General features: G+C 39.2%; 1 protein-coding gene, 1 non-coding gene and 1 pseudogene across 3 annotated transcripts in view; 1 reads left to right on the top strand and 2 right to left on the bottom strand.

Annotated features, from left to right (window-relative positions):
• Positions 1-14,725, top strand: part of ENOX2 (ecto-NOX disulfide-thiol exchanger 2) — a 358,832-nt gene that overhangs the window by 135,517 nt on the left and 208,590 nt on the right. The gene's annotated exons all lie outside the window — the stretch shown is intronic.
• LOC114504694 lies at positions 4,949-6,812 on the bottom strand (annotated as a pseudogene).
• LOC114505827 lies at positions 7,152-7,257 on the bottom strand. Its single transcript, XR_003685293.1, has one exon. It is a non-coding gene; the product is annotated as a U6 spliceosomal RNA (small nuclear RNA).

The following is a 14,725-nucleotide window of genomic DNA, read 5'->3' as shown; positions in this document are numbered from 1 at the left end:
ACCTCACATCTGTCAGAATGACTCATCAATAAATCAACCATAAACAAGTGTTGGCGAGAATGTGTAGAAAAAGGAACATTTCTTTTTCTTTCTTTTTTATTGTTTTTCAAGTACAATTGTTTCCATTTTCCCCTGACCACTCTCCCCTGCCCCACACAACCTCCTTCCCACCCTCAGTCCTACCCCTTTGGCTTTGTTCATGGGTCCTTTATATATGTTTCTTGATGAACCTTCCCCTTCTTTCCCCCATTCTCCATTTCCTTACAACCACTCCCCCCACCCCAGCCATCCCCACTTCCCAACCTTGATCTTACCCTCACTTTGGTTCTGTCCATGTGTCCTTTATAGATTTTTTTTAAATTTCATTGTATAAATGTTCCACAGCTTTTTTATCCACTCATCTACTGATGGGCTCTTCAGCTGTTTCCAGATATTCGCTATTGTAAATAACACTGCGGTGAACACCAGGGTGGATATATTCTTTCAAATTAGCGCTTTGTGTTTCTTCAGAAATATTCCCAGAAGTGGGATTGCTGGGTCTTAAGGCAGTTCTGTTTTTAGTTTTTTGAAGTAACTTCATACGGCTTTCCACAATTACTCTACCAGTCTGCATTACCACCAACAGTGCACAAGGGTTCCCCTTTCTCCACATCCTCGCCAGCATTTGTGGTTTGTTGATTTATTGATGATGGCAGTTCTGACAGATATGGAATGATATCTCATTGTGGTTTTAGTTTGCATTTCTCTGATATTTAGTGATATTGAGTATCTTTTTAGATGTCTGTTGTCCATCGGCATGTCTTCTTTGGAAAAGTTTGTATTCAGGTCCTTTGAAAAATGGACTAAAAATTTAAATAGACCTTTCTCCAAAGAAGATGTACAAATTGTCAACATGTATTTGAATATATTCTTAATTTCTGTAATCATCATGAAAATGCAAATCAAGACTTCAATGAGATATCTCCACACTAGTGAGGTTGGCATTATTTTTAAAATTATGTAAGTGTTAGTGAGGATGGAGTAATTGGAACTCTTGTATAATGTTGGTGAGAATGCAAAATGGTACAGCTCCTATGGAAATGTGTACAATGCCTCAAAAAAAAATAGAACTACAGTATGATCCAATAATGCTATTTCTGGGTATTTGTCCAAAAGAAATGAAATTAGGATCTCAAAAAGATATTAGCTCTCAATGTTCATTGCAGCACTATTCACAATAGCTAAGATGTGGAAACAACCTAAATGTCCAACAGATAAATGAATAAAAGTAATATGGTATATACATATAATGGTATTATTCAGCCATAAAAAAAGAAGGAAATCCTGCAATATGCAAGAACATGGATGAACCTTGAAGACATTAGGTAAGTGAAATAAGCCAGTCAGAGGACAACTATGGCATGACTTTATTTATATGAGGTGCCTAAAATAGTCAAACTCATACAATCGGGGTAGAATGGTGGTTATTAGTGGCTGAGGCGTAGGGGAAATGGAAAATTGCTAATCAATGGGCATAAAATTTGAATTTTGCAAGATTAATAAATTTTACAGATCTGCTGTACAATTTCATGCCCACAGTTAACAATATTGTATTTTACACTTAAATATTTGTCAAGTGGGTAGATTTTGTATTGTTATTATTGCAATTAAATAAATTTATTTTTTAAACAATAGCAGTTTAATCTTGGAAAACATCATTTGAACTCTTTTAAAGAGACTAAAATACAATTGAGATGTAATATATAAAACAAAAGTGCACATTTAATAAATGTACAGCTTGTTAAATTGTCATGAACCCAATATTCCCATGTAATCAGTGTCCAAATTAAGAAATACTACATCAGTATTCCAGAAACCCCTTGTTAGTTTTAATGTGAGGTAACAGCGTATGTGTTGGTCTTTTTCTGAGCTCTTTTGGGAAGGATTGATATTATTACAATATTGAGTTCTCCAATCCATGAACATAGCCCATCTCTTACAATGGGAAACTTTATGATTCAGCAACTTCCCTGAGAAATGCAGGAAAATTGGGAGGAGAGTGACCAAGTTCATCAATTTCTCTGGGGCTTCTGAGAATCCCTGCAGGGGGATATCCTGCTTTACCATATCCTTCAGGAAGGATGTAGACATGCTCCTTGGCTTGTTGGGGTGAGTGAAGTTGTTACAGGGAGCCTCCAGTTTTCTGGCCACCACTCCTACATCATTGTCTCAATCACTGTGGGTGTTTGGTGTCCTCCTCCCTGCACAGAACATCCTCCATCATTTCAAGCCACTTTTCTCTAGATCCTCCACTAGGAATTTTTAGGGTGACCCAGAGCAAAGCAGTTGTGGTGGCCTTTTATCTTAGGTGCAGAATTCTTAGCCCAGCCCCCTTCCCTGCTAATCACTGTGGAGAGGTACTAACTGTGCCTTGTGATTTGACTTCCCATTTTTGGACTTTCCTTGAAATTTGTTCTTTATGCTGGTGTGTCAAAGGGCAAACAGGAACACCTTCTTTACCTAGAATGCTTCCCCCCAATTTTTATGATATAATTTTTCAACAAAAAGAAAAATAGAGCAAGTCGAATAGTTCATATCCACATACCAATCAACTAGACTTAATAATAATTGTTAACATTTGCCATATTTGCCACACTGATCTTATTGTCAAGAGGTTGTAACATATATACAGACATCATGATATTTCACCCTAAGTATTTCAGCAGGCATCACTAAAAATTAAGGACATTTCCTTATATCCAATAACATCATCTCTGATGATACTAACAATAATTTTGCAATGATATAATCTAATATCCACAAGTTATTCAAGATTTGCTAACTGTCCCCCAAATGTCTTTTTAGTTGGTTTATCCATTTGTGTTCTATTGTGTGTCTCTTCAATCTTTAACTATTTTGCCATTCTGTTGCCAAAACCCACCTTCTGGATTTGTCTGCTTGCTTCCTCATAGGACAGGGGAATCATTTCTCTATCCCTTCTACTTCCTTTTAACTAGAAGTTAAATATTTTTTGGCAAAAAAAATACTTCTTAGGTAGTGATGTTTACTTCCTATTTCATCATATTAGGCACATGAGCCTAGTTTTCCCAATATTTGCAAAGCAAAGATGGATCCTTTGGTTAAGATAATGATAACCTGATCCTAGAATTGTAAAATTAAATTTCCTTCTCATGTTTAGCAAGTAATCTGTGAGGTGAAATTTTGCAAACAGGTGAAACACCAACTTTCCATCAATCTTTCACCAATTGGTTTTAGCATCTTTTGTTGATCTTTGCCTGAACCAACTATTTCATTAAGGAGTTGTAAGTTTTTTTTTTTCTAATTTTATTATTCCTCTACATTTATTATCTGGAATCCCTCTATAAATAAGACTTCTTCTCATCAACAAGTTTTATTTGTTTGTCCTGATAATAGTTCCTAATGAAAATGTGGGATAAATGCTTAATTACTTTCCTTTAATAACCTATTTTCAAAGTAAGAGAAAAATTACCGTTTTTCACAGTTAATGTTATACCCACTACCTCTGGTAACAAATGAGTTTGTTGTTTTATTATTATTTGCATAGAATTATGGATTTATAATATATCATTATTAATTCTAAGTACTTCAACCAATTCCATTAAGTATTTTTGATGCTTATGTTGTTATACATTTTGCCAGTATAACCCTTTCAAGCTGGTTTATTCCATTTGACAAGCTTTTATAAGCATTTGAAAGTCTCCTTACTTTCTGATATAACAAGATCAGCCAGGCTCACCAGATGATCAATTTAATAGCTGTATGACCTTGGACAAGTTCCAAACTCTCCAAGCTTCAGCTTCCTCATTTATAAGATGAAAATTATGGCACCTATCTTACAGGGTTAATATGAAGAATAAATGAGATAATGTTATTTAGCATAATAATTGACATTAAGTTGGCAGGTAATAAATCATAGTTATTGTTATTATTGGTCCAAGCTCTGCCTTTAACAACTCTAGTAAACTTGGATAAGACATGTGGCATCTCTAGGCCGCATGTCTATCTGTATAATGGCAGATTTGGGCTATAAACTTTAGGTTCTCTCTACTTCCAGCATTCAGTGATTCTTTATAACCAGTGGTTCTATACAGGCTTGACAAGAGAAAATAAACCTAGTAGAAAGCAGCAAGAGAAAGCCATGAAAAACCCATAATTGTATCATATTTTTTTCAAAATCAGTGGACCAAATGAATTACAAACAGTATCACATGGTAGTTAGTCTCTCTAAACTGGGAGAAAGAAAAACCTGCCACTGTTATGGTTAGTCTTGAATTAAATGATATTTTAGGCACATGTTCATCACATAAAATATAGTGTCTCTGTGTTTATGTATATATTTACTTGTTTATTCTCAACTCCTCTGCCTCTTGAGGGCTGATTCTTCACCTGAGTGCCTCGCACTTGGAGGGGCCAGCATAGCATCTGCTGAGGGACTGTTGATGCAGGAATTCTGACTGAGAAGAAGAGGTGAGGAAGAAGTGGTCCTTGAGAAGGCTTGATGCCTTGGATTGCCCTGGAGAAGTCACCAAGGGCTGGGGTGCAGGGCTGGGCTCAGGCAGTGGGGAGGGCTGGCTAGTGGCACTGGGGCAGGAGCCCAGCTTGGCCTTGCCCTGACTCTATGTGAATGCATGGTCTATATGAAATCACCCCCTCTCTCTGGGCCTGTCTTCTAATCAAACCAGTAGAACATTCCATTTCCTAAGCATTTTCCTCAGTTTTCTGTGGTTCTAATGAGGGAAAGGAGGTGAGAAGTGTTATATGAACTGCAATGAAATCCAGAGGCTACTTGAAAGACAGGTATCAAATCTGAGTGCTCATGGAGGCCAGGTCAGAACATAATTGAAGGAAAGAGGGGACCAAGGCCAAAGTAACAGACATCAACGCCAGGTAGAAATGCCATCTGAGTGCCACCAGATCTCTCAAGTTTTCAGACTCCAATGATGCAACGAGTGGACAGCACCCAGGGCATGATTTCTGAGCCCTGTTATGTTAAGCTGCTGACAGGCAACCAGAGGCTGTTGCCGAGCATGTACTGGTTCTCCAGGAGGTGGGGCCACACCCACAGGCACAGGTGTGGGTTATACGACTCATAGGAGCTCAGCCTGGCAGCCAGGTAGGCAAGAAGCATGAAGAGCCACACAGCAAGGGAGAAGGGGTCCAGGAAGGAGAAATAGCTGGGCTTGTGCCTCATGTGCACTTTGTAGAGGATGCTGATTCCCAGGGTCATGAAGGGTTTGGAGAAGTCCCGATAACCTTTTCCTACTTGGCAGTAATGGTGAATGCAGCCACAGCCTGGTCTGCCTTCTAGTTGATGAGCTCACTGACCATGCTCTTCCAGAGCTGCTGGGCTCAGGCACCCTGTACAGCCCGTCATTCACCAGCCACAGGCGGTAGCAGAAATGCAGCAGTTCAGTCATCTCCCATAACATGTCCACGTAGAAGCCTTCAAAGTTCTCATTTCCTGACAGGGCCTGGAAGTTGGGCCAGCACATGACTTATTGGGTTTTCCAAAATGTTTGTGACCACCAGCATCTTGTTTGCCAGTGCCTGTAACAAGTTGACATCCAGGGTGGTGGCATTTATGGCCAAGGACTGGTTACAGTACTATACCCTGATGTCACTGTGGCCCTGCCAGGACATCTCTAGGATGCATAGGGTATAATTGGTCCTCTGCCCTCTGCTGTTGAATTCAACTCACCCAGTCAGCCCATCATATTCTACCATATGCAAGTAGTTCATGAGACTGGTCCCATGGGGCCAAATGGTGGCCCATGTACAGGCCAGTGGCTTCATAACAATCTCCTGGCTGCAGTTTAGAACCCAGAAGGCAATTACCACCATGCACACAGCATTGAACATCAGGGCAGCTGACAGCACAGACACTGGGTGGGTTCTGGCTTCATAGTTCTCCCTCCAGGGCATGCTGAGGCCATGCACAAACTCAGGGTAGAAGGGGTTCAAGGTGTTGAAGATGGAGATGCCCAGGCTATTCTAGGAGTCCTCCACCATCCCGTCCAGGTTCAGGATAGGGAAGTCTATGGAGGTTAGGTTGTACTTGTAAAATGCAGGGGTCATTCCCAGCTCCGAGTCCTTATGGAGGATGAGGTGGGAGATGAAGGCATTGGCATCGATGATAATGGTGGACATCTTGTTATCATGGACCTCCTTGAGCAGCAGCTTGGGGTCCTGGCTGTCATCCAGCATCTTCACTGACAGCGTCTCCTTGGAGATGAGGAACCCTCGTACCAGCGCCTCCAGTCACAGCAGACACTTGGCCTTAGTACTGATGAGGCTGGCTGAGAGGTAGTTGAAGGACCTGAGGATTTTGGAGACTGCCCGGCTGACATCCTTGTTACTGGGGTTCAGACTAACAGACGTGAAACAAAGGTACAGAAGGCTAGGCATCTCCTTGGGACTCACCTTCATGTATAGGATTTCCTTCTTCCCACAGATATGGCCCATGGTAGAATCAGATAGAGGGCTGGAGAAGGGCCCTGGGACAGACACGACTCCCTTGGGCAGGATCTGGCACATGGTGTCCATAGTCTCATACTGGCCGTCCTGCTGCAGCTCAAAGATGTCTACCTCCACTTAGGCCTTGGCTGGGACCTCAGTGATCCTGTTGATCTGCTCCTGGGCCAGGGCCAGACGGTCACCACGACATACACCGTCTGGCCATCCAGGATTGCAGCCATGCACAGTGATGTGAGCACCTGGCAGCTGGTGCTGGCAAAGGCGACAATCAGCAGCAGCAGCTCAGCCGGCATCTTCCTCCTCTCCTCATGGGGCCGCGGCTGCCACGGCTCACACTCGCCATGGATCCTGGTGGGACAGGGAGCTGGGCTCCCTTGAGGCCTGAGATGCTCAGGCATTAGGTGATGGTGTGGCTGGGGAAGAGGGCAGTCCACAGGGTCCCCTCCCCAACCTCCAGCTGTGACCCTCAACTAACGCAAAACAGGCTCTCAGGAAGCAAGGAAGAAGGACAGGTAGAAGAAGGGGGTGGACTGGGGAGGGAAGAGGAAAGGAGAAAATGGAAAAAGGAAGGGGAGAGAGGAGAAGGTAAAGGAGCAAAGGGAGGGGAAGGAGGGAGGAAAAGAATAAGTGCATCATATTCAATGGTGAAATACTGAAAAAATATGTAATGCTTCACAAATCTGTGTGTCATCCTTGCACAGAGAGGCCATGTTAATCTCTGTATTGTTCCAATTTTGGTGTGTGTGCTTCTGAAGTGAGCACACAATAAATAGCAGAGAGGCATGAAAAAGTGTAGCATATTTGAGGAATTTGAGATGTTCCAAATGAAACAAAGGGTATTTGGACAAAGTGGCAGGAGATGATGCTGATGCAATAATTTGGGCCAGATTTTCTGTGTATTTATCTGCCTCCCTTTCTGGTTGTGATCCTTTGGAGAAAAGAAACTGTCTTATCAAGTCCTGAAATCTGAAGGCCTAGCATACTGACTGGCACACAGAATTGTTTGAATGAATTAGATGAATAAGAAGAGAGACTACCTGTCGATATTATTTCAATGGTTCATTTATTCCAGTACATACTAAATACCTCAGACTCCAGACTGGAGCAAAATTAAGATTCTATGTATTCTTTTATACAACAGCAATAGTAAGACTTGTTTCAAACACATATTAATTCTTTTTGCAGGCTTTTTCTTTACAGTCACGTTGTCTTCTCAAGGAGTAGATTCTAGCTTTTTTCCTCTGTTGTTTTTAGTTCAGCCCAGGGACTGCTCTAAAGAATTAATCACTTGACTATTCCCTGTATTGATACTCCTGAAGTGGAATTGTTATAGGGAAGGTATGGATCTACAAAGATGCATTGGCATATTACAGGAATTTCTGTTTTCTTCTATGTGTTTAATTTCACAGCCAACAGCAAAGCTGTTGATCATACATTCTTTAAAACCTAGTCCAAATGGGAACCTAAGATTAGGAATGCAGAAAGCATAACTCCAGACCATTAATGATACAGTATAGCAAAATTAGTGGGGTGGGGAACAGAGGGAGAATACAATTTTTGAACAAGTAAATGAAGATTTACTGTATTTATGGAGTTCTATCTTTAGGGAATGCTAAATCATAAACTCATCATTGGTTAATTAGAAGGTAATTAAAATTGTACCACAGTGATTGGATAAATAGTTAATGAAGGCTAAATGAATGAAGAAAGGAAATTTGGTGAAATTATTGTGTACATTTGAGGAAAAGGAAAGATACAAAATGTTATTCATGCAGTGCAGTTCATCAGTCTTAAAGGATGTGTATATCTTCGCATTAATGAATAAAATTCACTCTTCAAAAACAAAGAGTTCCAGCTCTTATTCTCCCATTCAAAGGACCCTGCACTGAAATGCAAGTTTACCTGAGTGCTACTTCAAATTTTACTCACTTACAGCATGTGAAATTATTATTGCTGAACCTTCTTTACCATTTACTTACTCTTGTCTTAAGAATCTTGGTGTATTCTGTGTGTAGTAAATGTTCCTACTAAAATGGCTGGCTCAGCTTAGACTCCTGAGCAGATCCAGCTCACTAGCTAGTTTTCCAAACCAGTAGGCTGGTTTCTGCAGGGAGAACTGTGCTTGCTTTTGATAATTACCTCAGCTTTATGAAATAAATCAGTCTGAAGGGAAGACCTCATTACAGATCTGAGAAGATAGACTCCAATTTCAATACCAGAACAATTCTCTGTCTTCAGGCTCTGAAATCTGCAATTATTTATTTTATTTAGACAGAGACACCCAAAATACAATACCTCTGGACACATTCTCATACAAATAGATAAGCAAATGGTCAGTGTGTTAAGAACCTGCCCTGTACCTGTCACTCAAATAGAAAATTGGTCAACAGGAATTGCAACATGGCCTAGAGGCAGCACAAAGTAGGCACTGATGAATAACCAGTTTTGTAATCCCCCACTCCCAAAGATGGCAGAGAAGAGTAGTTGCTAATAACTGTCCCCAGGGCTAAACTACAGGAAAATAAGACTTTCTTTTTTCAGTTCCTCTGAAGACTGCCAGACTTTGTCCTAAGGAAAATGATATATCACCTGTCTACCATCTGTCACTTTGGACTTTGTTTTCATTGAGGAATATGATTTTGCTTTGTTTCTCAAGCCTTAAATTGCACAAGGGAAAAGAGTCCTGAAGCATTCTTTTTTTTTGAAGTTGGAAATATGTATTTTGCTTTTCTTCTCATGGAACTCAAACACCTTAACAAATTTAGTTCAGATTTTTCTGAAATAATTCACCTTTACCAGGCTGGGATGTATCAATCCCATAGGAAAAAAACACAGAGAACTTGTCTGAGCATTGGAAAATATGGATTTAGAGAGAAATGGTACTTCTCTGTTCTAGCTCTAGTGTCACTGTTGGCAGTGTCCTAATAATATAGTACCCAGTTGAAACTGAGCACTGATTAAAGCTTTGCGAGGAAGTATTTCAGTTGTAAGGGGGAAATGTGGTCCTTTCATGTTGGAAAGTTCAAGGTGGTGACAAATATAGTCTCTTCTCCTAAAAATAGTACAAGCAAAGAGCAATCACTGACTTGACTACTCCCAGAATTACTTATTAATGTTTTACCTTGATCTCTGTGTATGATCTGGAAGAAAAAGTTATAAGATGAATGCAAAATGAACATCTCCCAAGCTGTAAATAGGATGTGGTCTTCATACAAAGAAGCCACAGTACTATAATTTTCTTATTCCATTTATGAGGCAAGTTTATATAAATCCCTGATTGGATTAGAAGAAGTGAGCCAACATTTAGTTAGTGTCTAATATATGCCAGGCCCTAAACATACATTCTCTCATTTAATTTTCCTCACATTCCTGTAAGTGGTGTGAGGGGAGGTCTTATCATCCCTATTTACAGTACAGAAACAGTCTCAGAGAGATCAAGTGACTTGTTTTATACCTCTTGTAAGTAGCACATCTAGTAAATGGCAGATGTGGGTTTGAATCCAGAGAAGGGCTGTCCAGAAAATTATCTGTGATGATGGAAATACATATTCTATTTTGTGATGTGTAATGCAGTAGCTAATAGCCACATGTGGCCATCAAACACTTGAAATATGACTAGTATAACTGGGGAACCGAACTTTTCATTTTATTTAATTTTAATTCATTTTTTAATTGTTGTTCAGTTACAGTTGTCCTGCCTTTCGCACAATGAATCCTCTATTCGTTTTCCTTATCTTGCCCCTTCCTCTTCTTTCCCCATTACCCTCCTCCTCCTTTCTCTCTAGTGACTGTCAGTCTGTTGCATGTTTCCATGCCTCTAGTTATATTTTGCTCATTTGTTTGTTTTGTTGATTAGGTTCCATTTATAGGTGAGATCACATGGTGTTTGTCTTTTACCACCTGGCTTATTCACTTAGCATAATAATGGTTGTATTTGGATAAATCAACTGTCTTGGATAATACCTCTCTAGGGATTGCCTTTTCTTGACTATAGTTTGTAAAGCAGGAATCCAAACCTTGTTTCCATTATTACTGTTAAAAGAAGACCCATATATGGGGTTTCTTTTACAGTGTTTTCTATTATAAGGCTCTTAATCAGTGGAAGGACTGTTTTGCTTCTTAAAAAGGGAGAATGAAGTTATGTAGAGTCAAGTTTAGAGGTAGAATGTATGATAGTCCACCAGTACTCCCCAAAGAGTCTTCAGGAATCCTAGGATAAGAGGATACTAGGAATGCTGAACAAACCCCCAAATCATACTTGCCTCTTTCCTTCATGACAGCCCCAGAAGCAAATTGCTTGGCATCTGCTATGGGATATACAACCAGTGCACTGCAAGTTTTAGCTGAGTTAAGACTGATATACATTTCTGGAGTACTTATAATATTGTACCAAGCACAATGCAAGGCATCTTGGAGGAGGAGAGATTTTTTTAAATGACTGGGATGTCTGTCCTCAAGGAGTTTACAACATAATGGTGGTTGGAGGAAGGAAAAGACAAATACTCAAAGAACTATAATATAACACAAGTCATGCTCTAAAATGTATGGGGGAAGTATAGACTAAGATCTGTGAAGGGCCAGAATAGAGTTTTAGAAATTTAAGAGCCCAAGTTTCTTGTTCTGCTTATTAGCTGTGTGACCTTGGGACATTTAAACTCTGTAAACTCCCCTTTATTTGTTGTAAAATAAGGGTAATAACTAGGAAATAAAGTAATGGGATGATGGATGTGAACAGAGCACATTCTTAATAGCCAGTGAATGGTAGTGCCCCTGGTGGTCCTGTTCTGTTTCTGTGTATGTACTGGATTGGGTGGAGTTGGATAAAGAAAGGCATCATGAAGCAAATAACACCTGAGATAAACCCTAAAGGAAGGATACTATTATGAAGGTTGGAAATCAAGAAGTAGGTGGAGGAACAGTGTGAGCCAAAGGTGTGGAGGTAGGAAATTCATGATTTGATGACTTCTAGATAGTCCCATTTTGCTAGAATGTCAGCCTTTTCTATTCAAAGTTTGATTCCCACAAGAATTAGTATCATCTAGGAACTTGTTATAAAAGCAGAACACAACCCAGACTTGTTGAATCAAAATCTGCATTTTAACAAGATCACTAGGGAACATGTGTGCTCAGTAAAGTTCAAGAAGTGTTGAGGTAGAGTACAAACTGGAGCACGGTAGGAAACAAGGTTTGGAATGAGTGTAGTCTTATTATGAAGGACTTGAATGCCTGGCCAAGTAGTTTGGGGAGTCACTAAAATTGCTGAAGAATCACTGTCAGTAAAAATCCATTGTGACCTGTATTATACCTTGAAAGAGGCAAAGTAAGTGTAAATTTTGCTCAGAAAGTTCTTAAGTTCACCACTATTCAAGCAAGCCCATTAGTAGAAGAGGACTTTGGCCCTTTTTTTCTCATCATATTCCCATCATCTTCACTCACCCATTATTTTATTTTACAATTACCTTGCTGCAGCTATACCAGTTATACAGATTATTGAACTCACAAAATTGACAAAGTACATTTCATTTGTTTGACATCAGCTGAGACCTGGAACTTAGAAATGTTTGTTTTGGCTGCTAACCCCCACAGCTAGAGAGTGATACTGGAGTCCAACTGTTTTAGAGATTTTAAGTATTCCCTAAGAAGTGGCAGGTAAACCACTAGGTAGTGAGATCTTAAAATATGAAGTCAGAGGTTTCCAGGGCTAGACTGAGGAAGGAGGAGGGGCTCCCAGAGATGGATTTTGCCTTGCTTTGAATTTACCAGATTTCTAAGGATCTAACCATTTTCTTTTAAAGGGAACTGGTCCAGAGTAGAACTGTGTGCCTTTTTTGCTAAGGCTATACCATTTTAAATCTGTGGGCCACAGATGCAAATAAGAAGTGGCAGGGACCCACAGGTTCACATTTCCATACTATAACCTGGGACATTCATTGAAAGTGTTAGATTGCATCATGGAGGATAGTCCTAATTTGACCTGATAGTAGAAAGCTCTGTGAAGTGAATTGTGATAGTAACTATTACAGCAGCTGGGCACAAAGACATCATTGATCTTTTTTCACAACAATCATGAAAATTCTTCAGTGCTTTCCCCAATGCTCAGAAACCATTTGCATCTGTATGGCACACATCATTGTATGTGAATTCCTTGACCTGCAGATTGGAGGATTCACTGAGAACCACACTTCATCCTGAGATTTTTTTAAAGATTTTATTTATTTTATTTTTAGACAGAGAGGAAGGGAAGGAGAAAGACAGGGAGAAAAACATCATTGTGTGGTTGCCTCTTGCGTGCCCCCTACTGGGGACCTGGACCTCAGCCCAGGCAAGGACCCTGGCTGGGAATTGAACCAGAGACTCTGTGGTTTACAGGCCAGCACTCAGTCCACTGAGCCACACCAGCCAGGGCCTTAGATTTTTTAATTTCTTAGTTCTATTGGATAAAAAGACATTATCCAAGACCCCAGCCCCACCTTTCTCCAATGTGCATACTTTCTAAGGTAGCCTCAGGTGTGTTATTAGATAATCTGTATTGTGACATGGCATGAAATTACAACTGGTCAACCTGGCTTTATATGAAAATTACATGACCACATGGACTTGTTTAATTGTGAACATAATAAGATACAGAAATACCAGAAATCTATAACACTAATATTTACTATATATTTCCTTTATTTTATCAGTGTGTGTTCCCTTTAGGCAAACAATACATTTTGTAGGCTTTGACAATGAAGGCAAAAGATGTGAGAAGAAATGAATGGTCAAGTTTCAAACTATTATTAAATTTATCCTCAGAAATAAAAGAGTAAGGACTATGAGAAATAAATAACACTTTAGAAAATTTCTAACTTTGCTCTCTTAATTCTTTGTGACTTCTTTATTTTTCTTGCATTGATATTGGTAGAACCCTTAAAAAGTTAGACACCCCATGTGCTCATGTAAGGATTGTAAGTAAGTAAACAGTTAAACAAAATATATCCTAGGCAGTTTGGGGAGGATAAAAGGAACCCTCAAATAGAGTAGGTGGTAGTTTTTGTGTTTTTTTTTTAAGGTAAGAAAAGTAAGCTGAATTCCCAGGAACATTTCAAGGAATGCTCCGCAGGTTAAGAAGCGCCCAGTGGATTTAGGCCTGCAGGCCTTCATAGATAAGATTCTTGCTTAGCATAGATGAATAAACTACATAAACTGAAAAGTTTCTTTCTAACCTAATATCTTTTCAGTTTCATCAGGTATAGTAGAAAATGGTAGAAATACCTCTATAAGAGATTTAATGATAAATTCTGTAGTTTGTGTGAGAAGTATGGTATGGTAATTGATAATATTTTACATTTAAGTCATGATTGAAATTTGAGCAACAATAACTCTTGAAATTAAAAGTTTTAATGGGGTAGTTTTACTTAAAACAACATTTAACATTATCACATATACATGATACAGAAAAGATCCTATAAGTATGTATTACTTTCCTGATCTATTGGTTTATTTAGTGGTGTCCTAAGGGAGGAATGAAATAATACAATAAAAATAGCTAGGAAGCACTGGTGTCGTAGAATTTTGCTATTTCTCTAGCCCTTGTTCTCCAACTAGAAATCTTTGGAGACTATTGTGTCCTGGAAAATAACATAAACTGTGGATTTGTATTCAGTGAATCAACTTACTGAGTGAGATGTTTCATTCTCCTTGATATGAGATCTTTTTCTATAAGAAACGAGTCCTGAGATGGTATGCTGAATTATCAAGTTCACATGTCTGGATCACATTTGAGGTAGATGCACAGAAAGTACTTGAAATCTCAATCTTATTCACTGCCAAACAAAAAATCAGATTTTTTCCTAGACTCCTTCAACTTTCAGAAAAAGGTACAAACAGCAATAAAAGGGTTTAATGAAGAAAGTAATGCATATCCTAAGATCAGGATATACCAATGCAGACTAATCTTCTCACATTGCACATCAACAATTCTATGAATTAAAATCGGAAATTCAACGTTAGAATACTAGCAGTTAATACTTACTGAGCATCTGCTATGTCAGATTTGATGCAGATTGTTCTACATACATAGTCTAATTTGATCCATTTCACAGTCCTATGAGTTAGGTACTACTATTAACCTCCTTTTATAGATCATGGCTCTGGCTCCAAAGCTCTGTAAGATCCTTAGTCATCTACTTAATAAGCTAGGGAAATGGATTAATATATTACTCTGTAAAATTATCAAATGCAAAACAAA

This window comes from Phyllostomus discolor, chromosome X (assembly GCF_004126475.2).
Source record: "Phyllostomus discolor isolate MPI-MPIP mPhyDis1 chromosome X, mPhyDis1.pri.v3, whole genome shotgun sequence".
NCBI lineage: Eukaryota > Metazoa > Chordata > Mammalia > Chiroptera > Phyllostomidae > Phyllostomus > Phyllostomus discolor.
The sequence above is the reverse complement of the archived record's forward strand: the minus strand, read 5'-3'. Positions and strand labels throughout refer to the sequence as shown.